The 27,068-nt window shown below is 44.4% G+C and overlaps 1 protein-coding gene across 1 annotated transcript in view; it reads left to right on the top strand.

Moving 5' to 3' along the window:
• The first annotated feature begins 1,605 nt into the window (after positions 1–1,605).
• COL8A1 (collagen type VIII alpha 1 chain) overlaps positions 1,606–27,068 on the top strand; it is a 171,344-nt gene continuing 145,881 nt past the window's right edge. Inside the window, exon 1 of the mRNA XM_084843179.1 lies at positions 1,606–1,660. The gene's annotated coding sequence lies outside the window, so the exon portion shown is untranslated. The remainder of the gene's footprint in view (positions 1,661–27,068) is intronic.

Here is a 27,068-nt window from a genome sequence, read left to right as displayed (position 1 = left end):
CCACAAGCACCTCTCCCCCCACCTCTCTGGCAGTAAAAAATCAAGAGCAGTGCATTTTAGAAAACTAACAGCTTGTTGCACTTTCATGACAGCTAAAAGCTACTGAGGCAGCCACCTCATTCTGCCTAATGGTAGGCCAGCCCTGCTTGGTAAGATGTATTACTTCATTTACTTCATGACAAATAAATGGCAAGGGAGAGCTGGTGCACATGGGGGGCTTCCTGTTCATTCTGCTGAATGGGCCCCTTGTAGGGATGTACGAAAGTCACTTACCTTTTCGACAGGGTGATTCGTGGTGGTGGGGAGGCGCTCCGCTGCTCCCCCCGAAATCCTAATCCAGCCAGCTCCGCTCTGCAGAGATTCTGTGGAGCCGCCAGCCAGGGCCGCCTGTAGCCGGACATCCGGCCACTGGGCAGCCTTCGCGGGGGGGGGAACCACATACACAAATGGCGGCGGTTACAGCGGCCGCCATTTGCGTTCCCTTTTTTCGCTGTTTTAGCCTACGTAAATATTTACGTAAGCTATTATGGCGGGAAAAAAAACAGGAACGCAAATAGCACCCACTACGCTATTTGCGTTTCCCGTTTTTCGCCGTAATAGCTTACGTAAATATTTACGTAGGCTAAAACAGTGAAAAAAAGGAAATGCAAATGGTGGCTGCCGTAGCCACCGCCATTTACGTACGCGGTTTTTTTTTGTTTTTTGTTTTTAGCTTGCCATGGTAGGCTACGTAAGTATTTACGCGGCCTATCACGGCAAAGGCAGCTATGCAAATGGCATGGAGGCCGCCATTTGCGTGGCTGCCTTTGCCGTGATAGGCTACATAAATACTTATGTAGCCTATCACGGCAGCCTGGCTGGATGCAAATGGCGGCCGCTATGGCAGCCGCCATTTGAGTCCGCAGCAGCCGGCTGAGAGACCAGCCGCCGCTGGAGCCATTGCCGGAGCTGCCGCCGCCGGAACATCCGCCCCAGGTATGCTTCATCCTGGGGGGGGGGGATTCCACAGGGGGGGCAGTGGGAGGCCATTCCGCCATGGGTTTCGGGGGGCCGAATGCCAGTGCATTCGGCCTCACTGAAATCCATGGCGGAATTCTCTGCCATCCCTAGCCCCTTGACTTCGGACCGATGGTAGCTCTGGCCACTGTGTGTCAACTGGAGCATTAACTGGTAACTCAGGGGCTTTCATGTATATCCATTCAGAAAACCCAATAGACAGACTGCTTTTGAGGGCCCTTAAAGGCAGGAAGAGCTATTTGATCCTCAATTAGCTATGCCCCTAAAACGAACAAACAAAAATGGGGACTTGACGTCATTATTATTATTGTTGTTGTTCAGTCATTAAGTCATGTCAAATTTTGGAGTAAAAAAAGAACATGATTCTCCTTATATACTGGGCAATAAAAATTAACTAAATCAGGATGCCCCCCTCCCCCCACCTCAGTGGCACGCACGCTCTCCATCACCAGTCCCTCACGAACAGAAGAACCAACGATGTCAGTGGCCTCTGGCTACTGCCTGCCTTGCTCCCTGCCCACCTACTAGGAACAGCAGCTCCTCCCACCTGATCATAAAAGCCAACTGCATGCTACCGGCAGCTGATCAGAGTACTTTCTCAGTCTTCCAGTGATCTCTTCCCCTTGGATCTTGCATACTCAAGGTAAGAATGCTTCTCTATCTCAACTGCTTCAGCTGCATGCAGATGTTTTGTGGCATGCCAGCTCTGCTGCTACTCTTTTGGGGGTTGCTGCTCCATTGGTAGGGTCTTTTTTCATTTAGCAAGAAGAAAGCTGTTGTTTTAACAATGAAAGAAGATTGCTTAAATTACTGGGAAATATAGAACATCTGTGGCTGCAAAAGGCTGTTTTTCCTTTCAGTAGTACCCAAAAAGAAAAAAAAGATAAAAGGGGGGGAGCTGGAAATGTTATTGAACATTTTAAAATCTGTTTTGTTTCTTAATGAGAGAAACCTAGTTAAAGCCATCAGCAAACATGTGGACTTTAAAGGATCCTAAACTTTTTTCTTAACACCCGAAGAAAAGGCCCTGTTGTCAGTTTTGTGAAAGCTTCACCCTCACTTTTGGACAGGGCATCTTTCACACAGTTTACTGCTTTGCAAATAAGGCATGCTTGGATGGTTGCCTTGGTGGAAGAACACTAATCAGGTGGATGTTTGACAGTAGGGAGAAGCTGTCAAGCTGGGAGGAACCTCAAGAATGTTTTTCAAGAGCAAAATTTTGTTTCCTGAAAATCTAGAACAACATACACTACATCTTGTGTGGATAAATGGCAGTACTTTTCTCTGTACATGTATGAACTGACAGCCACAGATCTTCCCCTTTCTCTGTGTCTTAAAAAATCTTGCAGAAAGGAACTAACAGTGAGACAGTTGTGTTTACATACACTAGCCTCAATATTGAAAGTCTGGCATTAAATCAGAGGCATTAGAAGCAGGCATTTTTAAAGCACTTCTTAAATCCAACTCTTTAGTTTTCTGACCTCTTTTTACAGAATTGCATCCGATTTATTAGGGTCAGCTTCTCCCAGAGCAAGTGAGCCAAAGCATTTAACCACATCATCCCTTTTTAAACAGAATTCCATCATATAAATCCTAATCCAGGAATGCCTGTATAGTGTTCTAAAATACAAGTGATCAGGAATTAAGGACTCTGTAAGAAATGGCCCAACTGTATACAGAAGAAAAAGAGCTGCATAGCTTGATATAAAACATTTCTGCATTCCTTAAAGTAGATCTGTGTCATTCAATTCCTTTTCTGAGCAATGCTTTGCTATTATTGAATATTATTTCATATAGTTTCTCTCTATAAATGCAACATAATAGCTTTGTACTTGGTGGGATGCCACAAAGTCAATAATAATTGAACTGGGAAGTGTATTTGATACAGTAAGCATTATATTTTTTTTTAAATAGAGTAAACATCTGAAATTTTATAGTAACAGGGAAAAAAAATCCAACCAAAGGTTACATAAGTGTCTGATGTCCTCTGAAATTGCTATTAAAGTTCAGAACATTTTGCTAAGTTTCATGCTTCAAGTTGGAGAGGGGGGAAATCTGTTCTTTTTGAAAAACAAATGCTGCACTTAAATTTTTTTTTTTTTGGACAAGGAAAGCTTAATATCTTTTGCCGCTCCACTGGTATTTTAGCACTTCCTTGCTAATTATTATTTACTTATATATTTACCGTGCACATTTTTAGTGTTAATCAAAACAAAATACACAACCTTGAATGGCTACAATTTAAGGAATGTGCTATCTGAAGAATTCAGGTTAAAATAAGATCCTACTGTTAAATTCCATTTATCATGCAAGTTTTTCTTAACCAAATATTTCTGAAAATGTACTTCAAGCAGTATTCCCAGAAGAAACACTTCTCAAAATGCATTTAACATAGAATAGCGGCATACATCAAAACTGAGAGACTGTGAGTTGGATTTTTATTTGCTTTTGAAAATGGTACACAGTAATGGCACATAGTTTTAGCTGAAAAGAATGCTCCTCTCCCAATACAGACTAACTCTCCTGCTGGTGATTTTTCTCCACTTTAAAATTAGGTCACGAGTTCAATTAAGTGTCACCTTGTAATGCTGGACTAGCTAGGGAAAGTTAAGCACAGCTGGGCCACATAAATGGTTACATATCTCAAAATGTGCCTTTGAGGCTTGTTAGAAAAGACCACTTGTAGTGTCGAAGCTGAGTTTGGGGGCATCTCTACACCAGCCCCAAATCCTTCATGTAAAACAGGGCTTTCTGCTTCCATTTTAAATGCAGGATGACAGCTCCCTTTTTCACACACTTCCTTTCCCCACTCCCCTTTCCCCTTCCTTCTCCCCATATCTGATTCTTCCGTTATCTTTCATTGATCTCACTCCTCTTCTTGCCTCTTTTCACGGATGGACCTCAAGCGGAACACAACAGGGTAATTTGATAGCTCATTATCTGCAATCTGTTTAAAAATGTAACAAAGGGCATTTAGTGCAGGAGATGTCTTAGAGGTTCACGGCGTCATGTAAAGAGCCCGCAAACTTCTGTGAAGGATGAATCTCAATCTCAGGATAAAAGCTCCATGTGAAGAAAGCCTTATTCTATAGAGTGAGGGCTCTGTAATAAAGACTGATCCATTTGAGGAGGTGAAGAGTAGAAAAGAAGCACAAAAATGTACCATCTGATTGTAAAAAAATACATTAAAATGGTGCTCTATGTAGTTAGTCAATACTCCAATTGAGCACAGTGTCAAAATTAAAGCAGGGAGAAAATGTGTATAAGGCTAAAGGGATTTCTAGGAATATGGGGTTTTATCAAAAGGTAGCTTTGCCTTAGCAGAAAGCACTTCCACTCATGCATCCTATTGTCCCTACCTCCTGCAGTCATGCCATATGCTATTCTGTTTTGGTCTGGAGGGTCCGGGGATTTGCGGGGGGGAGCAGAGGGCCCAGACTTGTGTAAGCAGAAGCAATTTCCTACAAGGCAAAGCCACACCCCACACTCCATTGTACAACACCTCTGTGCTGAAACAGAATTTTAATGACTCTTAGACAAGGAAGCATTCTCTATCTGGACTCTCTGATCTTCCCTCCCATACCCTCCAAAAATGTCCAAATAAGCTGTGTGCTATAGCGGTTCAGTTTTGTGAGAATTCCCTGGAGTCCAGACAAAAGTCAGAAGTTTGTTTTATTTCATTGTGCAATGCGGCAACTAACTTTTTAGCAACAAAGACTCTTGTGGCACCTTGAAGACTATCACGGTTATTTTTTCTGGTGTAAGCTTTCGTGGACACTGCCCAGTGCATCAGATGCATCTGAGGAAGTGGACAGTGTCCACCAAAGCTCATGCCAGAATAACTAAATTTGATAGTCTTCAAGATGCCACAAGATTCTTTGTTTGTTTTGCTGCAACAGACTAACACAGCTACCCGCTCTAGAAATTGTAAGTTTTTAACGTTTGCTTCCCCTGTGTTCAATACTGTGAGCTATTATTTTGGGAGATGATTCCTATTTCCAAGTTAGCTTTCAGAATTACAGCTCTCTTATTTGTTATGATCCCTCCTGAGTTCTAAGTGTAAATTGTTGCGTTTTGAGTAAGAGAACATGGATGCAATTTCCTGATAGATATTCTCCTACCAGAATTTTATAGACTGAGGTGCCTTGTATGTTTCAAATGGACACATCCATTCATTTCTCTCAGTGGTTTCCCATCTTCTGTTTAATGCCTGTTTTAAAGTTCATTGAAACAAACAAAAATCCCTTCAGCTTCAAATGAATAATCCTTTGGCTTCATTCTAATAAAGGCTACCCATGACCACGGTTCATTCAGACATAATGCTAAACAATGGTTTAGCGTAATAAGAATTAGCTTTGGGCTCATCAGTGCCCCATTTTCTCCTGGTACAGTCACCAGATCAGACTTCACTTACATTTTTGACCCTAGTTTGTTGTTTTGTCCAAACCTAAGAAAACAGTGGTTAGTCTTAACTATGGCTTATTGAAGCAAGCCAACTTCAAAGCATGGTTTGTGAAGTTGGCTTGTTTCCTCGTTTCCGAAACCATTTAGGGTTTGGATGTAACAATAAACAGTGGTCAATTGAAAATGGAAACAAACATTTCTGATTTTGTCCTTGTGGCTACAATAGAGGAGGAGAGGGGAGGTGCATGCTACGCTACACCATAGTTTTGTTATGTCTGAACCAGGCCCCTTACCATTATTAATATCCAAGTACAAATATTGCTCTGGTTGTACTATTTTTCAGTGAGAGATGTTTAGTGGGTGACTTCCTTTTTTATTTTGTCTGAGTGAATTGTGGTCAGGAAGGAATATTCCCCCAGGTAAGATTGCTTGCTTATCACTTTTACTGTGGTGCACCCCCTACCACCACTGCTGGTTACCCTCCCCTTAAGCAAACATGGTTTGAACTCTTCTCTATCCCAAGAAAACTTTCACAGCAGCACTTTTCCCTTTTACTGTTCTTTATCCAGCTCTGCACCCTAATCAAGTCTAAAGCCCATCCACAAGAAGGTTCTGGAAGTCAGCTAACCAGGTCACATAAGCATACTGTAAGTCAGCTGACAACCTGGCTGCATCAAATCATAATCCTGTACATCAGTTGACCACATCACCATCACATTTACCATCATCTGTATGACTGGAAAATCCTCTGTTGTATTTTTCTTTTACATTGATTAATTGATTCAGAATGTTTGAGTTTGGAGGAGAAGGCCCTCCTTCAGTGTAAAAAGACTCATCAGAGGACCTTGCATAACTCTAATGCTGTATTTCTGTCAATGTCAACTTCCTGAAAACAGTATGTCAGGAATAGCATGTTGCTCAGTAGTGCCTAAAATTCTGTACATCCTGAGTTGATGCACACAACCACGGCTCACAGCTAGGACTTCTCCTCCTGCTGTAAAATTTGTCTCACTCCTAGGATTGCCTAGGAATTTTAAAAAAATTAATTTAGTGCACCAGCTGCAAACCTTCATGAGTTGGTCTGTCCATTCCTTGGTTATACCATGCTGAGCCTACTGCAACACATTCTATGTAGGGCTACCCTTCAGAGGGTCTGGAAGCTGCAACTGGTGCAAAATATGGCCATTAGGCCGCTAACTGGTGTGTGGTATTGAGACCATATTACACCAATATTGAAAGACCTTCACTTATTGCCAGTTGGTTTCTGGGCTCAATTCAAGGTGTTGGCTTTAATCTTTAGAGCCCCAAGTGGCCCAGGGCCTGGCTATCTAAGGGACCACCTGTCCTGTTATGAGCCTATCTAGTTATTAAGATCTGTAGGAGAGGTCTTCCCGAGGACACCACTGCCTGCAGAGGCCTGTTGTTGGGCACGCGTGAAAGGGGTTTCTCCTATGTCAATTCACCAAATTGGTGAATGCATTCCCTCAAGAACGACAACTGGCCCCCACTCTCTTGGCCTTGAGAAAAGGCTGAAAGAACTGGGCATGTCTAGCCTTGAGAAGACTGAGAGGAGATATGATAGCAAAGTACTTGAAAGGTTGTCACAGAGAGGAAGGCCAGGATCTCTTCTCAATCATGCCAGGGCGCAGGACATAGGAATAATGGGCTCAAGTTACAGGAAGCCAGATTCCGGCTGAACATCAGGAAAAATTCCTGGCTGTTAGAACAATACGACAATGAAACCATTACCTAGGGAGGCGGTGGACTCTCCCACACTTGAAGGCATTCAAGATGAAGCTGGCTGGACAGCCATCTGTTGGAGACGCTTTGACTTAGATTCCTGCATTGAGCAGGGGGTTGGACTCGATGGTCTTATAGGCCCCTTCCAACCCTACTATTCTATGATTCTGTGATAAAAGGTGTTAATACATATCTCTTTAACCTAGATTTTAAATTATTTTTAGCGTGCTATTGTTTTAATATTTTTAATGGTTTTATTAATGGTTTAATAGTTTTATTTTAGACTGGTTGTGCACCATCTTGGTGGCTTTTTGGCAAAAAGGTCAGTATAGAGATAATAAAAAACTAAAAAATAATAATAATAAAAATCAATAAGTCAGAGCACATTTTTGTGGCACAAAAGGCACATGAAGCTTGAAATGGGTTTGTAAATCAACATTCCTGCATGGCCAATTGATTTAAAAATGGGATTTTCTTATTGATTCAGAATGGCATTCATGTTCATGCTAAAAGATGTTTAGTGTCACTTCTGAAAATGCCACTATGGTATGTTGACATGGGAGCTTTATTTGCTTCTCATTTTACTGCCTTGGAAAACAAACAGAAGTATAGGAAGCTGTATCAGAAAAGATCAGTAATGCTTGGATCCTTTGTGTGTGGGTGGGTGGGTGGGTGTGTTCATTTTTTAAAAAAATTAAGTCTTCCTGTATTTGGACTTTGATTTCTTATGTTTACTGTGCAGAATAGCAGGGGATTAGGGCAGGTGCCCTGTGGATGTTGGGTCAACTCAATGTGTGTTCGCAAGACCTAGGAAAAAAACCTGCAAGGCAATGCCCTAAAAGCCTACTGCATAATACCCTGTTTAAGAGGGCAATGCTTCACATTACACACATTCACACTCTGCAATCCAAGCGAAAGGGTTTTCTTTGCTTTTGTTTTTTGTGCCAGGGGATCAATGCCCTAACCCAGGGGTCCCCAACCCTCGGACCGGGACCGGTCCGTGACCTGTTAGGAACCAGGCTGTACAGCAGGAGGTGAGCTTAGGGGTGTGTGAAACCCCCTTACTTTGGGTCCGCGGGGGTCTGCGGTGGGGGAGGCAATCCGTCCCTCCCCCCCAGAATCCTCGCTGGCCCCGGCTGGCTCTGCTCCACGGCAAGTCTGCGGAGCTGCTGGCCAGCTGCAGCTGCTGGCGGATGTCCGGCTGCTGGGACACAAATGGGATCCGCGTAGCAGACGCCATTTGCGTTAGAGATGGCGGAGAAATCCCCCACGGACTCCAATGAGGCTGGATTCTTTAGAACCCCCCCCCCGAGTCCATGGCGGAATGGACTACCACCCCTGCCACCCCCCCAAAATCCCCCTGGGACAGAACCTACCTGCCGCCGGCCGGTGGGATCCATCCGCTGCCACCATCCGTTGCTCCGCTGCAAATGGCATCCAGCGTAGCAGATGCCATTTGCGTCCCTGCTTTAGCCATGATAGGCTACGTAAAGATTTACGTAGCCTATTGCTGCAAAGAGCAGGGACGCAAATGGCATCCGCTACACCATTTACATCCCTGTTCTTTGCTGTAATAGGCTATGTAAATCTTTATGTAGCCTATTACTGCAAAGAACAGGAATGCAAATGGCATCTGCTACGCCATTTGCATCCCTGTTCTTTGCAGTAATAGACTACATAAATCTTTACATAGCCTATTACTGCGAAGAACAGGGATGCAAATGGCGTCCACTACACGGATGCTATTTGTGTCCCAGCGGCTGGAGCCGGCTGGCAGCTCTGTGGACTCACTGCGGAACGGAGCTGGCTGGGGCCAGCGAGGATTCCCGGGGGAGGGGAACAGATCACCTCCCCCGCCCGTGGCCTCCCACGGACCAAAGGTAAGGGTGTTTCATACACCCCGAATTTGCATCCCTGTTCTTCAAGTAATAGGCTACATAAATCTTTACGTAGCCTATTACTGCAAAGTAATAAATGTAATGCGCTTGAATCATCCCCAAATCACCATCCCCGGTCCGTGGAAAAATTGTCTTCCACGAAACCAGTCCCTGGTGCCAAAAAGGTTGGGGACTGCTGCCCTAACCCATAGGCCTGGACACAGTCTGACAGCACATGATCCAATGAATGTGCTTAAGCTCTCTGAGTCTGACCACTTCCTGGACAGGCTACCACCTAGGGACCCTCCATTATGTTACCCCAAATCCTCTTTATAAGGATCCATGTGAAAAATATTTGTCTGAGTTTAGGCTCAGGCAGTGGAGGCTGGTGGCTCCAATGTCAGTGGAACAGTGAGTCCACTCTGGGTTTCAGTCAGAACTCTAAAGGAGCTATCCAAAATGTGGAAGCACATTGGATAGAGCCCCTTTAGAGCTCTGACTGGTTCTGACTGAAATGCAGAGCGGATTCACTGCCCCACTGACATTGGAACCACCATCCTCCACTGGGCTCAGGAAGAATTTTGTTAAATTGTTAAATGTTTTCCATTGTTTGGGAATGAAAAATATATTACCTTGTGTGTCTCCTCATTTGTGCTAGTGGCTAGGAGATTAAACACTATTTTTTTTGGTTGAACACTGAATGTTCCTCCTGTGTTTCTTATGGCTTATAGCTAAACTATAAAATCACTCCTACTATTGCTATTACCTGGGGAACCCACATACTACGTCCTGAGCTCCCTAACTAAAGGGAAGCATATGGCTATTAGAAATAAATAGGCAAAGAGAATATAGCACCACATTATTCCACTACTGTTTTTTGAATCACCTGTCCTTTATGGACCACGATGGCATCCTAGCCCTCCACAGAACTTTAAAATGGGATTCCATTAACATGAAATGTAAGGGAAGGACGGTTTCTGCCAATTCTTAATGCAGCTTTCTAAGTGCTAAGAAGTATTTCTCAGCCCACCTTTCCATTAAACGCTCAAGTTGGTTTACAAAAGCCTTCTCCAAACTGGTACCCTCCAGATGTTTCTGATGTCAACTCCCATCACCCCCAGCCAGCATGGTCAATGGTCAGGAATATTGGGAGTTGTAGTCCACAACATCTGGAGAGCACCAGATTGGGGAAAGCCAGCTTACTGACTAAAATGAGTGATGCTAAGGCTCAGGCCTACCTAGATCTCCCATCCTCTGTCTTGAAAGCCCATTCTCCTAAAGCGGGGCTGAAGCACCTCTTTCATCCCGAGGGCTGAATTCAGTTTTGAAGAAGCTTTCAGGGGTCATGTTCCAGTAGTGGGCAGGGCAGGGCCAAAGTCAAAGGGGGAGGAGCCAAATGCAAAAGGGATGGGGCCAAAAATGCTAGCATGTTGTAATTTAATGTTTTACTGCCAGCTACTAAGCTTTAGGAGAGGCATTTCAACCTGTAAGAATGGGGAAAGAACTGCACAAAAGCTGGAAAACCACCCAATGATTGGTGAGTGGGGGAAAGGGGGTGGAGCTGGAGAAGGGGGTGTGGCCATCTGGACAACCATGGAGGGCCAACTTTGGCTCCAAGGCCTGAGGCTTCCTACCCCAGTTCTAAAGCAGTGGTTCCCAACCTTGAATCCCCAGTTGTTGCTGGACTATAACTCTCATCACCCCGAGCATCATTCATTCTGCTTAGGGATGATGGGAGTTATAGTTCAAAAATGTCTGGGCGCCACGGTTGGGAACTAGTACAGGGGTTTTCTTTCAGATGAACAGCATCAGACGTTCCATGTATTATGAGGGGAAAAATGCAAATGTGCCTGCTGCCCCTTCCCCTGGCTTGCTGATGCGCACGTTGGCAGCATTGGGACCTCATGAGAAAAGGGCCCTATGCACAAGGGGCAAAGTTCAACACTGTTTGGTCATGCAATGGGTCTTTCTCCTCCCCCCTGCATCCCCCCACACCTCTTCAAACTCTGCCCCAGAGGGTCCCCAAACCCCGCAGAGCAGATTTTCTGGGTGTGGGGGGGACCTGCAAGGGGAGGTGAATCACCTCCCTACCGGTTCCACTGATGGAAGCTGTTATGTCACTGGGCGGGGGTAAGTGGGTCTGTTGGGCTGGAGGCTGTTTTTACTCTGTTATTGTTGTGTTTTTAATTGTGATTATTTTTAATGTATTTGTTTTATTATTGCTTTTATTAGTGATTGTAGCCTGCCTTGAGTGTGTTCAATCTTTAATTTAATTTGTTACTTTGATTATTACTGTTGCTGCTGGCTTCTTAATTTTTGTTAATTCGTAATATTGTATTATTCTAATACATTTAGTGTTGCATTTTTTTATTTGGTTATTTTGTTGTTTTTTTATGGTGATATACCACCCAGAGGGCATTTTCCAGTTGGGCAGTATAACATCTAATAAATAAATATGTTGCCCATTTTCTGCACTCCAATGTTAGGCTAATGGGTTGAACCAACAACATGTGAACCCAGGCAACCTGTATGATCATTTTTACAATTTACATTTTCAACAACAGCTGTTACTCAAATAGAAATGCATATCAGCTAAAATACACAATGTTCAGTTAGCTTCTGTCCACTCTCCAGCCCATGCGAACATTCACAAGGGGCCTTTTCTGGACAAAAAAGCATCTTAGGCTGCAATTCTCTACTCAGTTACCTGGGAGTAAGCCCCACTGAACTCGGTGGGACTTACTTCCATGTAGACATGCATAGGATTGCACTGTTCGTGTTGTAGTTTATGGAAAAATAACACCCAGACACTACATAGTTATGGTCAGGTGGTTGGTTCTATATGTGGTTTATATGAAAGGGCAAAGGGTTCACTGCAAAGGGTTGATATAATGTTTACAAGTGGTAATTTTTACCAGGCAAATGAATAGCTTGAAATACACAGGAAAACACACACCCGCGTTTTCCCACATTAAGACATCGTCTGCTTTACAAACTCTTTTGTTTACGCATGCCATATTACATCAACTTGAGTTAGGAGTTACAGAAGACAGGGAGATGCAAGATTCTTTTAGCCATTTTTGTGAACTAATGAATGGCTCATGTTGCTATGTGTTGACTTGAGTTACTGTATGCATGGAATTTAGCTGTATTCCAGACCAACAGATCAAGAAACAAACTGAGGACTTGACATCTTGTTTGATAGTTGAACACAACAGAATTGAACCATCTGAATCTAGGGGTGTACGAACCCCACTTACCTGGGTCTGCTGGGGGGTCTGCGAGGGGGAAAGCAACCTGGTCCTCCCCCCAGAATCCTCCCTGTCCGGCTCCGCTCTGCAGCAAGTCCGCAGAGCCGCCAGCCGGGGCTGGCCGTTGCCGGACTTCCGGCCGTGGCCGGTCTTTGTCTGCAAATGGCATCTGGCGTACCGGACGCTATTTGCATCTTGCGCTTTACCATGATAGGCTACGTAAAGATTTATGTAGCCTATCACGTTAAAGAGCAGGGATGCAAATGGCGTAGCGGATGCCATTTACGTCCGCAGTCCGGTGATACGGCCATGGCAGCTATATCTCTGGTCTTTGGAGCCGGCAGCAGGACGATCCGCTGGCGATCTGATTCGCTGGCGATCCGATTCGCGTTGGAAGACAAGGTAGGAGATCCGATCCTCCACGGACTTCAGGGGGCCAGATTCAATAGAATCCGGCCTCCCTGGGGTCCGTGGAGGATTTCTCCAACATCCCTATCTGAATCTGCTAATACCACTGATTTGTAGGTGTATTTATTTAGAAGATTTGTATCCTGCCATTCAAACAAATTATCCCCAAGGTGGCTTACCATAGAGTGCAATACATATACACACATACACCCCCAATACAACCCAGCTGCCGGGTGAATGAGGTCAGAGTGTGTCTTCCCTTGATCCCGCAGTCCTAGGGCAACTAGCAGATGGAGCCAATGGAGTTCTTTTTGGAAGGGAGGGGGAAGCTTCCTGCACCTGCTCCTTCTCTAGCAGAGAAGGGTGGGACCAGGCTGGTGTCTCCTTTGCCAAGATGTTCCTCTTGGGATGCAGGGGGATGCAGCCTCCCTGTGGCTCCTGGCCAATGGCAAAAGCCGGAGCATGCATCCTTCAGCTGGTGCTAGGGTGGCCACTTAAGGACTGCCAAAATAGAGGAAATGCATCGCCAAAAAAGAGAACAGAAGAAGTCATCAATGTGCATAAAATTTGCACATGCTAATTTATATGTAAATACAGTCCTAAACCCAAAGTGTGAGTAATACATTTATTCCATGGTAAGGCCAGTGGAACACAATAGGACTTACTTCCAAATAAACATGCATAGGCATGTGCTACACAACTCCAATAGTTATCAGTGGGAAATTTAAGACATTTTTGAAAACTTCTGTTCACCCAGGCCTGCCCCCATATTTACCATATTTTGTCTTTTTATTTGATGTTACTTTATGCAGTAATAATTTACCATTAAATTTTGCAGACATATGTCGACACTAATCTTTGCAGTGGTAGGTATTTCTATGATCTAGAGCTGAGCTGGGGAACCTGCAGCACACGAGCTACGTGAGGCCCTTGGCCTAATTTCAGGCAGCCATCAGCAGGGCCAGCCCAAAAGATTTTCTTGCCAGAGATGAAGGACAAGATGGTGCCCTTCCCATTCCATGGACAAAAGCTGACTGGACTGGCAGTTTAATCTTTCTTCAACACTGGCAATGGGACTGCATCCTCTACCACACCTGAAGGCAGCAGACTAGTTTAAGGCACTCAGGGTAGACGTGTGGCCCACAGCTCTCCTCCAACACCTTGCTGCCAACTCCCAGCATCAGCCACCTGAGGTGACTGCCTCACTGTAGCTAATAGTAGGGCTGGCCCTGGCCTTCAGTGCCATCCAGCTCTCTGGATGCTGTGGGCCCACCCTTGCTCTCCGCACCAGCCCTCTGGGGATTACTTCCTTTCCCACTTTGTGTGTGTATGTGTGTACAAAAGATAGAGAGGTAGAGAAGTGTGGGGTGGCAGAGAGTGAAAGAGCTATGCAAAACTACAATCTTCACCCATTCTTGGCTCTGGCTGTGCCCGTTGGCTGTGTTCTCCAATTGACTTTTTCTGTGGCTCAGTGTCCCTTCTCAGGAAAAAGTTTCCTGCCCCTGATCTAGAGATGAAATATGCTGCAATGCAAATATAGAGCTCTTGCAAGTACAGGATTCCCTATATGTTTCAATGGAGGGGGTAACTCAATGCATACATTGCGATGGAGTCCCTGCACACACATGGGATTGCTGGACTGAGTCAATGGACTTTAATGGCTGGTCTAACCAAATAGTCAGCATGCTAAGCTGTGAAAGTTTGAGGTCTACCGAGGCAAGGAAAAGAAAAAAGCTAGGCCTGGGGTTTTTGGGGGTGGGGTGGGGTATCCCTGAGAGGAGTAGTTTCATTTCCCTGGTTGGTTTCATTTTCCTGAGTTAGGTTTCATTTCTCTGGATTGGAAACAGTACTTTCATTTTTGGGGAAGGGGGGGATTTAAAGGGAGAGTGAGCCAGTGAGAAAGACACTAGAGAAGGATGACCAGAGAGAGGAATGCCAGAGCCTGAGGAGGGAGCAGGAAGAAGCAGCCTGGAGAAGTCTAAGTGCAGCTAGGGTAGAGGAACTTGCATTTTTGCAACCTTTATTTTCTCCTAATGCCTTTTGTATCACTCAGCTCTATTCTGTAAATACCTTTAGTTGTAACTTGCTTGCTCAGTAAACTGTTGTGGTTAACACCCAAGTCTCTTAAGTGCCAATCACCCCACATTTACAGCCTAAACCCTATGTTATTGGGAAGGGGAAGTTTAAAAGAAGGAAGGTGGGACTCTTAAGGAGGCAGGAGAGCCTTAAGGAGTTACTCAAGGGGTCCAGGTCATAAGGGGAACCCTGACATAAGCAATTGATTGGTTACCTGATTGCAAATGCAATTCCTCCTGAACCAATGAAGACTATGTAATTCAACACACACACAAGTTGCAGCCTATGCACACTTGCTTTGGAATAATTCTAATTAAACTTCTTTGGACTTACATCTTAGAAAACCTCAGTGTAAGAGTGTTCTGTATAAAATGGGTTGTTTGGTGATGCTTGGAGGTTTGGGTATACATTAGGGATGGGGAAAATGTTCATTTGGTTTGCATTTTGATTTTTTTAAAAACTCACCAAATTTGCACTTCCCAAATCAATATGTGATCAGGAATGCAGTAAACCTTTAGTGCTCACACTCATCAGAATTTAGTGATGTCATTCTCCAAACAAAAAGTAGTTTAAAAATGTGTATATTAGAGAAAGATGAATTTTTCTGTGCACATATTCATGTATAAAAGGGCACTATATTAAGGAAAAACTGGTTGTAAATGTAAATATTAGGCCAAATTGCATACAAAAATGTGTATAAGGAGAAAAATGCACCAAAATTCAAATGAATGTTTGTGCTGACTTTTTTTTAAACTTAAGAGTGGAAAAGTGAGAAACCAAAATTCAGCATCCCTAGTGTATATTACAGGGGTGATTCAGCCAAAGATAAGAATGTTTTGTTCCCATTGATTTCACCAGAAGAGATGAAAGCACATGCTTAATTCTCCCATTGAAACTGATGGAACTTTAAAGTGCTTTTCATTATGTCTGGATTGCCTGGTATTTTTTTGCAGTATTTGTCCTGGGATGGCTAGCATATGTTCTCATGCTACAGTGGAAGCAGGATGCAGTTAAACTAGTCCTTACGTATATCTAATGAATTATCTTAGCCATTTCTTTGAAGTAAGCTTTGTTCCTACCTAGAGCGAATTGCTGAAGTTACTTCTTGCCACAGAAGCTGCGTGGTAAAAATCATGTAAATACAAAGAATCCCTGTGATGGAGGCAGACGAATTGCCCTTATTATTTGCAGCCTGGTACACGTGAGCAGCCTCCAGGCAAAAGCTTAAGATTGACTGAGATTTCAACTCTCTGCTTGAAGACTTTGATGATGTGCTGAGTGATTCCTCTAATGGTGTCTTGAAATAGTTATTAGCTGAACATATTCCAAAAAATGTAGTCTTTAGGGCTGTTTTAAGCCAATGAGTGTTGAGTCAAAACATTTTGTTTCAGCAAGTCAAAACAAAATGTCTCTGAAATGTCCAAACAAAATAAAACATTTACCCACTTTAAAAAAAAAAAAAGGCATAATGGAATGTTTCATCTCAAATGTTTCTGAACTTTTGGGATCAGTGTGTGATATATATACTTATATACTATCTCAAACTCTTAAAAGATCAGTTGAAAGGAAATCAAAAAGTTTGCCATTATCCTTGGAACTCAAAGTCTATTTCTTACCCAGCCCTACAATGCTGGTATCAGTAGAACATAGTAAATGAGTGTGGTAATATGCAGTTGCTAATTCTGTCAAGACAAGATGAGTTCCTGCTGACATTCAAAACAATGGAATTCTTCTAAAGTTTAGAGTCAATGAGTGCTGATAAGCCAGACAGGTATTTCTATTGTGATCTATTAATCCAAAGAGTCCAGAATGTCTCACAGTTCAAATAATTCTAAAGCCACATAAAAGCACAGCACCACAGCTTAAATCCCCAGTTCTTATTTTAGATGTGACTTAATGGGGACTTTAATTTATTTAAGATGCCTGCCTTTAAGAGTAAAACCCTCTCAAGGTGGTGTACAAGGGAAAAACCAAACACCCACATGCTTTTATGCCTAATGGCCCCCTGGTGAAGTTTTGTCCCCCATGTTAGATATAATGTGAGAGCATTCTATATGGAATACACCAATTGGTTGATCTACCTCAAGGTATTCTCTCACTTGCTTTATGTGTTTGTGAGACCAACACAGCTCCTAAACATTAGCCCTGTTCAACACTCAAGAGACTGCATGAGAGTTCAAAGTGGGTACTGCTTTGGGGCCATGCATGCTGGCCTACCCCTATGTCTCTGGGCACCCCGGGCCCACCCCCATCCCTCAGTACAGCCCTTGCCATGTAGAACAGGAGTACTACTCAAGGTTGCTTGAGTGCGAGTAGAACTCTCCGCGCTATCGTGCATCCTGCCTTATCAGGGTTCCGAATCGCACTGAGAGCTCTTCTCACGTGCAAGCAAACGCAAGTAGGACTCCTGTTCAGACCTTGCTGGTTCAGCATTGCAAGGTCTGATCTGAGGGGGGGTGATGTGTCCCAGTTGCTGTTGTTGCTGGTTTTATTGTTGGGCGTTTATTGTTGTTTTTGCTATTTTATTGTGTGTATGTTTTTAGCGCTGTTATTATTTTAACTGTTTTTATGAATTTTATTGATGTGAGCTGCCTTCGGAGGGCTTCTGCCCTGAAAGGTGACCAAATTTTTAAATAAATAAATAAAGCCACTTTGAGCCCTCGTACATTCTCTTGAACACCTGAACAAGGCTAATGATTCTTCTTTAAGCAAGAATTCAATGCAAATTACAATCGTTTTGATTCCTTGTGCTTTGTTACTGAACTGTGTTGGTCCCTGTGTAAGTAATATTTATATTACAGGTTTAAAATGGCTTAACTCGCATGGCTTCTTCCAAAGAATCCTGGCACTTAAAGTTTGTGATGGTGCTGAAGTTTCTCTGTTCGAGTCCCCACCCCTGGGTGGAATGCTTGTTCTGGAGGCCAAAGTGAGAGAAAACAGGAGGTGGGATGGTTAGGCCAGACTCAATGATATCCACCTGAAAAGAAGTGGGAAAGTATCTCACCCCACCCCACCTTGAGTACTGTCCTCAATCTTTTGTTTATACCATGGCATTCACAATCTTGCTGGCCACACCCAGGAAGTCAGTTTAAGATGATTTATTATATCATTTGCCATATACCACTAGCTGCTTACTATAATTTAGACCCACTTAAAAGGTTGCTCAGCTCTGAATCCAATGAAGGGGCAAGAGACAGAGATGCTGAATGCATCCAACCCTCTTTTTGAGTATTCACTGGGGAGTCCTGTTTTCCACTCTGGTTTGCTATCTGGGTGGCCAACGGCTTGCCAAGCGAAGGCTGTAAACTCTATTCCTAGTGCTGCAAGCATCCACTAAACTGACAACTGTTATGTCTGTGCATGTGCATGGATCATTCATTACCAGGTTTTCTGCACAACTGCACTGAGTTCAACAGAAAGGCATTCTGATGGCAGAGGGTTCCTGAAAGCCAAAAACATTGCTAACTTTCTAGGCATTCCCCCAGCCTTGTAACTAGAGCGGCCACTGTTGAATTGCCGCCCAAAGAGGACATGCATCATTAAAAAAAAGGACAAAAAGAGGACCCCAATTTGCATATAACTTGCATATGCTAATTTATATGTCTCGATGCAAATTTAGAAGTAATTATTATAATTTAAATAGAAATACAGTACAGCTCACCATGGTGTGGAAGACTGTGACCAGATGCCTTGTGCCTGCCTGTTCAGTCTGCTGTCCAGGTGCTAACTGGTGATAGGCAGCTATTCTTTAAACTGGAATTGGACAGGGCAGCTCTTCAAATAGAGGACACCTCCAGACAGAGGACTGCCCTGACTTATACAGAACTCATGGCCACCCTACTGGTAAGCAAACCAACTTTCTGGCTGGGTTCACACATTCGTGGAGGTGACAAACTCATAGTTGGTTCTCTCCCCCACCCCTGTGCATGCCAGTTACATGATTGTAATTTACATAATTACCCACAATGCAGCACGGGTTGCATCTGAACCTGGTGCGCTGCACTGTGGGGGTGGCTTCATACCCACCCTACAACCCATGACTTGCAGCAGGGGTTTGGGGGGGTACAAAGCCACCCCTTCTGTGCCGCGTGCCACGTTCATACAACATGGCAACCCTCACTGCATCGTGGATAGTTATGTAAATCGTGATCGCGTGACCAGCAAGCACAGGGGTGGGGAAAGAACAAATGATGGGTTCTTTCACCCCCACAATTGTGTGAACCCAGCCAATGTATACACCATGGCATTCACAATCATTCGTTTTGTCTCCACATCCAAGCAGTCAGTGTGAAATGATTTCTTAGATCATTTGCCATTTACCACTAGTTGATTGGTATGGTTGTGTTATGCCTGCTGTGTATGTGTCTTAATGTTTTCAGCATTGGATTGATGTAGGGGTGGTTTCTGCTTCATCCCTTGGATCTTGTATTCTGTTGTCGGCAGCTGCAGTATATTGAGTGGGTTATTTCAGCAAACTACTCATAACAACTCCATGATTTCTCTCTTGAGAGGTAGCAGCTAATCTCGAGTCCATTATTATAAAAGAATAGTTGGCAGGGATGGGGTGGTGGTAGAATTTCTCCCTTTCGGATTTGATCTGCCATTTCATTGCCCAAGTTTAGGGGTTATGAATAGGGTGGCCAGGTATACTACTTTACAGAAGGCAGTCCTCTGTTTTGGAGACCTGGCAGAGGACAGCCCTCCAGTTGAAGGTGTCCTCTGTTTGAAGGGCTGTCCAGTCCCACATCAGATACAAAGATAAAGAACCATCAGAAGGAAGAGCTGAGCCTTGAAGCAGCCCATCAACAGCATCTGGACAGCAGACTGATCAGACACACAGGGCACCTAGTCGCCGCCTTTTACACTACGGAGAGATGTATTGCATTTCTATTTAAATCATGGTGATTATTTCTACATGGACATCTATACAGATACATTAGCACATGCAAATTTTATACAGAATTGGTGCGCTATTTTGCCCTCCTTTTTGGTGATGCATTTCGTCTTTGTTGGAGATGTGTAAATGGCCACCCTAGTAGAATCTTTCTTTCTTTCTTTCTTTCTTTCTTTCTTTCTTTCTTTCTATACTGCCCAATAGCTGAAGTTCTCTGGGAGGTTCATAAAAATTACACCTCATAATAAAAGATAATAAAAACATAATATAAAATCACTAACATACAAATTTTAAAACAATTTAACAGCTAAAACATTGTAAATGATATCTTATTGTAAATGACACTGGACCTGATAGAAACAACGGACATAAATGCCCCATCATATGCCATCAAATGCTTGGGAATAGAGTCTTAAGCTGGCTCCATTGCTGTCATAGGACATGGGGCAGACACAGATGTACTAATCAAATTAAAGTGGTTTACTAAAATGGCACCCTCTGGCAGCTGGACACATTCATCATGTTGATTGCATGATCCCCCCACCCTCATATGTATGAACAAGGCCTATGAATTTCTCTTAAGAAAGTGGGACATCTGATTTTCTTTACAGCACAGACATGTTCTTCATGGATGTGTTCTTTAATACTGGATTGTCTGTTTCCTCTCAAGTGATATTGAACTCCCAGCAACCAAAAGGCAAATAGTTTTGGGCAGCATTATACTTCAGAACCTAACATGTCTGTTAATAGCAATTGTTTCTGCAAACTGCTGCAATCAGGATCACTGAAATATAGTTTCCATGATAACCTTTGTGGCCTATTTTACATATTGGTGTTGAGATTAGTACTGTGCTGAAAATTTCTCCATTTCTTTCAACCATTATCATTCAATTTGATAGAACAGAAATCAGTTTCAAAAAGAAATTCAAAGGAGAAGAAATTTCGGAGAAATTCTCATGGGTTGGGTTTGGGGTTCTTGTCCTTACTTTACTTATGAGGTGGTCATGGAGTGTACTGCCTTTCATTGTACAATAATCTCTGTAGCGGCCTGTAGCCTCCTCAGCTTCCCACACTTCAACTGAAGCTTACATGAGGAAGACATCATGAGGGAATTCCTCCCATTGGCCTTTTTCAGTTCAGGAATGGTAGGTGGCCTGGGAGGCTGCAGAGCAATAGAAAGATGTGTAATAGAAAGAGAAAACACACATACCACCCTTGGCCACCTTGCACTGATTAGGTAAGCTCAAAAACCAAAAGAAATTCAAAATTCTGCCTTAGAAAAGTGGAATCCTCAACGTAGTTGATGCTGTTGCCACTTGCAGGAGCAGCGCAATAAACCAAAACCCCTTAGGAAAGAAGAAAGAGGGACAGGGGGAGTGCGACCCTGTTGATTCTCCCGGACCTCTCAGCGGCTTTCGATACCATCGACCATGGTATCCTTCTGGATAGGTCGTCTGGGTTAGGAGTTGGAGGCACTGCACTACCGTGGTTCCGCTCCTACTTGGATGGCCGATTCCAGAAGGTGGTGCTGGGGGATTATTGCTCTGTGCCATGGCAATTGTGCCATGGGGTTCCACAGGGCTCTATTTTATCCCCCATGCTGTTTAACATCTACATGAAACCGCTGGGGGAGGTTATCCGGAGGTGTGGGCTGAGGTGCCATCAATATGCAGATGACATCCAGCTCTACCTCTCTTTCTCTTCAAAACCAGGTGAGGCAGTGGCTGTTCTGAACCAGTGCCTGGGCACGGTAATGGACTGGATGAGGGCCGATAAACTGAAACTCAAACCAGACAAGACGGAGGTACTGTTAGTGGGTGGTTCGTCTGCCCGGCTAGGTGATATTCAACCTGTTCTGGAGGGGGTTGCACTCCCCCTAAAGGATCAGGTTCGTAGTTTGGGGGTGCTCTTGGATCCAGAACTGTCACTTGAGGCACAGGTGAACTCAGTGGCACGGAGCACTTTTTATCAGCTTCGGCTGGTATACCAACTACGCCCTTATCTGGACAGAGATAGCCTAGCTACAGTTATCCATGCTCTGATAACTTCTCGTCTGGATTACTGCAATGCGTTATACGTAGGGTTGGCGGAGAATTTCTCCCCGAAACTTCGGGGGGCCGAGCACCAACGTGTTTGGCCCCCCAAACAAGTTTCGGGGAGAAATTCTCCGCACCCCCCCCGGGACGGGACTTACCTTTCCCGAATGTCCCTCCCGGCAGCGGGTCCCGGCGGCGGTTTGTCGGGTCTTCGTCAGGGGCGGGGGCAGCAGCCGATCTTTCGACCGGCTGCCGCCGCCGCCATTCCAATAAAATTAAAAAAACAAACAAACGCCCCCATGATAGGCTACGTGACAATTAACGTAGCCTATCACGGCTAGATTTGCAAAGTCAGCCGTGATAGGCTACGTAAATCGTCACATAGCCTATCACGGGTGACTTTAAAAAAAAAAAAGCGCGTACGGATAATGGCAGCCCCCATAGGGAGCCGCCATTCCCGTTCCTTATTTGGTCGCTGTAGTCTATGTAAAGATTTACGTAGACTACAGGGACCAAATAAAGAACGCGAATGGCGGCTCCCTATGGGGGCCGCCATTTGCGTACGCGCTTTTTTTTTTTTTAAGTCACCCGTGATAGGCTACGTGACGATTTACGTAGCCTATCACGGCTGACTTTGCAGATCTAGCCGTGATAGGCTACGTTAATCGCCACGTAGCCTATCACGGGGGTGTTTTTTTTTTTTTAAACTTTTAATTTCGCGGCCGGGCGAGGCGAGGCACCTCCTCCCCGGCCTGAATTTCGGCCGGGCGAGGCAGCAAGCCTCCCCCCCGGCCTGAATTTCGGCGAGGCGGGAAGCCTCCCCCCCCCGGCCTGAACTTCGGGGGGAGAGCAGCGAAGCGCCTCCCCCCCACCGCGAAAAGCTGCGAGACCAGGTAAGTGGGTTTCGTGCACCCCTAGTTATACGTGGGGCTGCCTTTGAAAACGGTCCGGAAACTTCAGCTGGTCCAAAATAGGGCAGCAAGATTGTTAACAGGGACTGGCCTGCAAGCTCAGATTGTTGTTGTTGTTGTTGTTCAGTCGTTCAGTCGTGTCCGACTCTTCGTGACCCCATGGACCATAGCACGCCAGGCCTTCCTGTCCTGCGCTCTCTCCAGGAGCGTGCTCAAGTTCATATTCATTGCATCCGTGATGCTATCTAGCCATCTCATCCTCTGCCGTCCCCTTCTCCTTTTGCCTTCAGTCTTTCCCAGCATCAGGGTCTTTTCCAGGGAGTTTTCTCTTCGCATTAGGTGGCCAAAATATTGGAGCTTCAGCTTCATTATCTGTTCTTCCAATGAGCACTCAGGGTTGATTTCCTTTAGGATGGACTGATTTGACCTCCTTGCAGTCCAGGGCACTCGTAAGAGTCTTCTCCAGCACCACAGTTCGAAAGCATCAATTCTTCGGCGCTCAGCCTTCCTTATAGTCCAGCTCTCACAGCCATACATTACTACTGGGAAAACCATAGCTTTGATTAGACGGACCTTTGTCGGCAAGGTGATGTCTCTGCTTCTTACTATGCTGTCTAGGTTGGCCATAGCTTTCCTCCCAAGGAGCAAGCGTCTTTTAATTTCATGGCTACAGTCACCGTCTGCGGTGATCTTGGAAACCAAGAAAGTAAAATCTGTCACTGCTTCCATTTCTTCCCCTTCTATATGCCAGGAAGTGATGGGGCCAGATGCCATGATCTTAGTTTTTTTAATGTTGAGTTTCAAACCAGCTTTTGCACTCTCCTCTTTCACCCTCAACAAGAGGCTCTTTAGATCCTCTTCGCTTTCTGCCATTAGGGTGGTATCGTCTGCATATCGGAGGTTGTTGATAATTCTCCCAGCAATCTTAATTCCAACCTCTGATTCATCCAACCCGGCATTTCTCATGATGTACTCTGCATATAAGTTAAATAAGCAGGGTGACAATATGCAGCCTTGTCGTACTCCTTTCCCAATTTTGAACCAATTGGTTGTTCCATGTCTGGTTCTTACTGTTGCTTCTTGACCCTTGTACAGGTTTCTCAGGAGACAGGTAAGGTGGTCTGGTACTCCCATCACTTTAAGAATTTGCCACAGTTTGTTGTGATCCACACAATCAAAGGCTTTAGCGTAGTCAATGAAGCAGAAATAGACGTTTTTCTGGAATTCTCTTGCTTTCTCCATGATGCAGCGAATGTTGGCGATTTGATCTCTAGTTCCTCTGCCTCTTCTAAACCCAGCTTGTACTTCCGGTAGTTCTCGGTTCGCATACTGCTGAAGCCTAGCTTGTAGGATTTTGAGCATCACCTTGCTGGCATGTGAAATGAGCGCAATTGTGCGGTAGTTTGAACACTCTTTGGCGTTGCCCTTCTTTGGAATTGGAATGTAAACTGACCTTTTCCAGTCTTGTGGCCACTGTTGAGTGTTCCAGATTTGTTGGCATATAGAATGCAGCACTTTAACAGCATCATCTTTTAGGATTTTAAATAGCTCGGCTGGAATACTGTCATCTCCGCTAGCTTTGTTGTTACTAATGCTTCCTAAGGCCCACTTGACTTCACTCTCGAGGATGTCCGGTTCAAGTTCAGTGACCGCACTATCATGGCTATCAGGGACATTCAGATCTTTCCTGTATAGTTCTTCTGTGTATTCTTGCCACCTCTTCTTAATCTCATCTGCTTCCGTTAGGTCCCTGCCTTCTTTGTCCTTTATCATGCCCGTCTTTGCACAAAACATTCCCTTGAGATCTCCAATTTTCTTGAAGAGATCTCTAGTCTTTCCCATTCTGTTGTTTTCCTCGATTTCTTTGCATTGTTCATTTAAGAAGGCCTTCTTGTCTCTCCTTGCTATTCTCTGGAACTCTGCATTCAGTTGGGTATATCTTCCCCTTTCTCCCTTGCTTTTCGCTTCCCTTCTTTCGTGAGCTACTTGTAAAGCCTCATCAGACAGCCACTTGGCTTTCTTGCATTTCTTTTTCTTTGGGATGGATTTCGTTGCTGCCTCCTGAACAATGTTACGGACCTCCGTCCATAGTTCCTCAGGCACTCTGTCTATCAGGTCTAATCCCTGAAATCTATTCCTCACCTCCACTGTATATTCATCAGGGATATGATTTAGGTCATACCTGAACGGTTTAGTGGTTTTCCCGACATTCTTCAATTTAAGCCGAAATTTTGCAAGAAGCAGCTCATGATCTGAGCCACAGTCAGCTCCAGGTCTTGTTTTTACTGACTGTATGGAGCTTCTCCATCTTTGGCTGCAAAGGACATAATCAATCTGATTTCGATATTGACCATCTGGTGACGTCCATGTGTAGAGTCGCCTCTTGTGCTGTTGGAAAAGAGTGTTTGCTATGATCAGCATGTTCTCTTGGCAAAACTCTATTAGCTTTTGTCCTGCTTCATTTTGTACACCAAGGCCATGCCTGCCTGTTATCCCGGTGATTTCTTGACTTCCTACTTTAGCATTCCAATCCCCTATGATGAAGAGGACATCTTTTTTTGGTGTTAGTTCTAGAAGGTGTTGTAGGTCTTCATAGAACCGATCAACCTCAGCTTCTTCGGCCTCAGTGGTTGGGGCATAGACTTGAATTACTGTGATGTTGAATGGTTTGCCTTGGATTCGTACTGAGATCATTCTATCATTTTTAAGATTGTACCCCAGTACTGCTTTTCCCACCCTTTTGTTGACTATGAGTGCTACTCCATTTCTTCTAAGGGATTCTTGCCCACAATAGTAGATATGATAGTCACCTGAATTAAATTCGCCCATGCCTGTCCATTTTAGTTCGCTGATTCCCAAGATGTCGATGTTCAATCTTGCCATCTCATGTTTGACCACCTCCAGTTTACCTTGATTCATTGATCTGACATTCCAGGTTCCTAAACAATATTGTTCTTTACAGCATCGGATTTTCTTTTCACCACCAGACACATCCACAGCTGAGTGTCCTTTCGGCTTTGGCCCAGCCGCTTCACTCTTTCTGGCGCTACTTGGAAATACCCTCTGCTCTTCCCCAGTAGCATATTGGACACCTTCCGACCTGAGGGGCTCATCTTCCGGCATCATCTCGTTTAGCCTTGTGATACATTCCATGGGGTTTTCTTGGCAAGAATACTGGAGTGGGTTGCCATTTCCTTCTCCAGTGGACCACATTTTGTCAGAACTCTCTGCCATGACCTGTCCGTCTTGGGTGGCCCTTCACGGCATAGCTTATGGCTTCATTGAGTTACGCAAGCCCCTTCGCCACAACAAGGCAGTGATCCATGAAGGGGGAGCTCAGATTACGCCAGTACTTTTCCAGCTGCACTGGCTGCCAGTCCATTTCCGGGCCCGATTCAAAGTGCTGGTGTTAACATTCAAAGCCCTTAATGGCTTGGGGCCAGGTTACCTGAAGGATCGCCTCCTCCCATATGTGCCTGCCCGGACCTTAAGATCATCCTCAGCGGCCCTTCTCCGTGAGCCCCTGCCAAAGGAAGTGAGGCGGGTGGCTACTAGGAGGAGGGCTTTTTCTGCTGTGGCACCCCGGCTCTGGAATGAGCTCCCTAGTGAGGTTCGCCTGGCGCCTACATTGTATTCCTTTCGGCGCCAGGTGAAGACCTTTTTATTTTCACAGGCATTTTAGCTTTCTAAATTTTTAGCTTTGCTGTTTTAAATCTGTATTTTAAACTCCTGCACTGCTGCTAGGTTTTATTGTGGTTGTATTGTTATATTGTGGTTTTAATGTTCTATATATTTTAAATTGTTTTATTGTGTGTTTGGTTTTAATTTTTGTGAACCGCCCAGAGAGCTTTGGCTATTGGGTGGTATAGAAATTAAATAAATGAAATAAATTAAAGAAAGAAAGAAAGAAAGAAAGAAAGAAAGAAAGAACCTGGGCTACAGCTCCTGCAAATAGTCAGCCCTAGCTGTGAGAAACTGTTGGAGAATTTCTCCTCCCCTAGAAGAAATTCAGTGAAATTGTCCCCCCAATTTCTCTGCCCACAAACAGGCTGGAGAATTTTGAGAGGCCATCTGCACACAGCTCTAGGTGAGATAGCAACTTTTTCTAGCTCAAGTGCAGTGGCCAATATCAATGGCAAGTTAAATATAAAACAATAATAATAACAATAATAATAAATTATTATTTGAGGCATGAATTTAAGGGTGCAGACTCTCAGACTCAGGAGCACCCTCCAGGGGTCCCAATTGAGCTCTCTGAGTTTCCCCAGAAGGTCATGCTCCCTTCTTCTGGCCTTACCCCCTTTCCCCCAACCACCTATTGCTTACTAGCTTTTGTGTCATTTTCCCCCATTCCTAAAGGTTGAAATGCCTCTCCTAAGGCTTAGTTACTGGCAGTGAGAGCTTTAAGCTCTGGTATCATAGGAAGCTGCCTTATACTGAGCCAGACCATTGGT

Source organism: Heloderma suspectum, chromosome 3, assembly GCF_057233095.1.
Source record: "Heloderma suspectum isolate Gila_16-S chromosome 3, 16-S_ref, whole genome shotgun sequence".
Taxonomy (NCBI): domain Eukaryota; kingdom Metazoa; phylum Chordata; class Lepidosauria; order Squamata; family Helodermatidae; genus Heloderma; species Heloderma suspectum.
The sequence above is the reverse complement of the archived record's forward strand: the minus strand, read 5'-3'. Positions and strand labels throughout refer to the sequence as shown.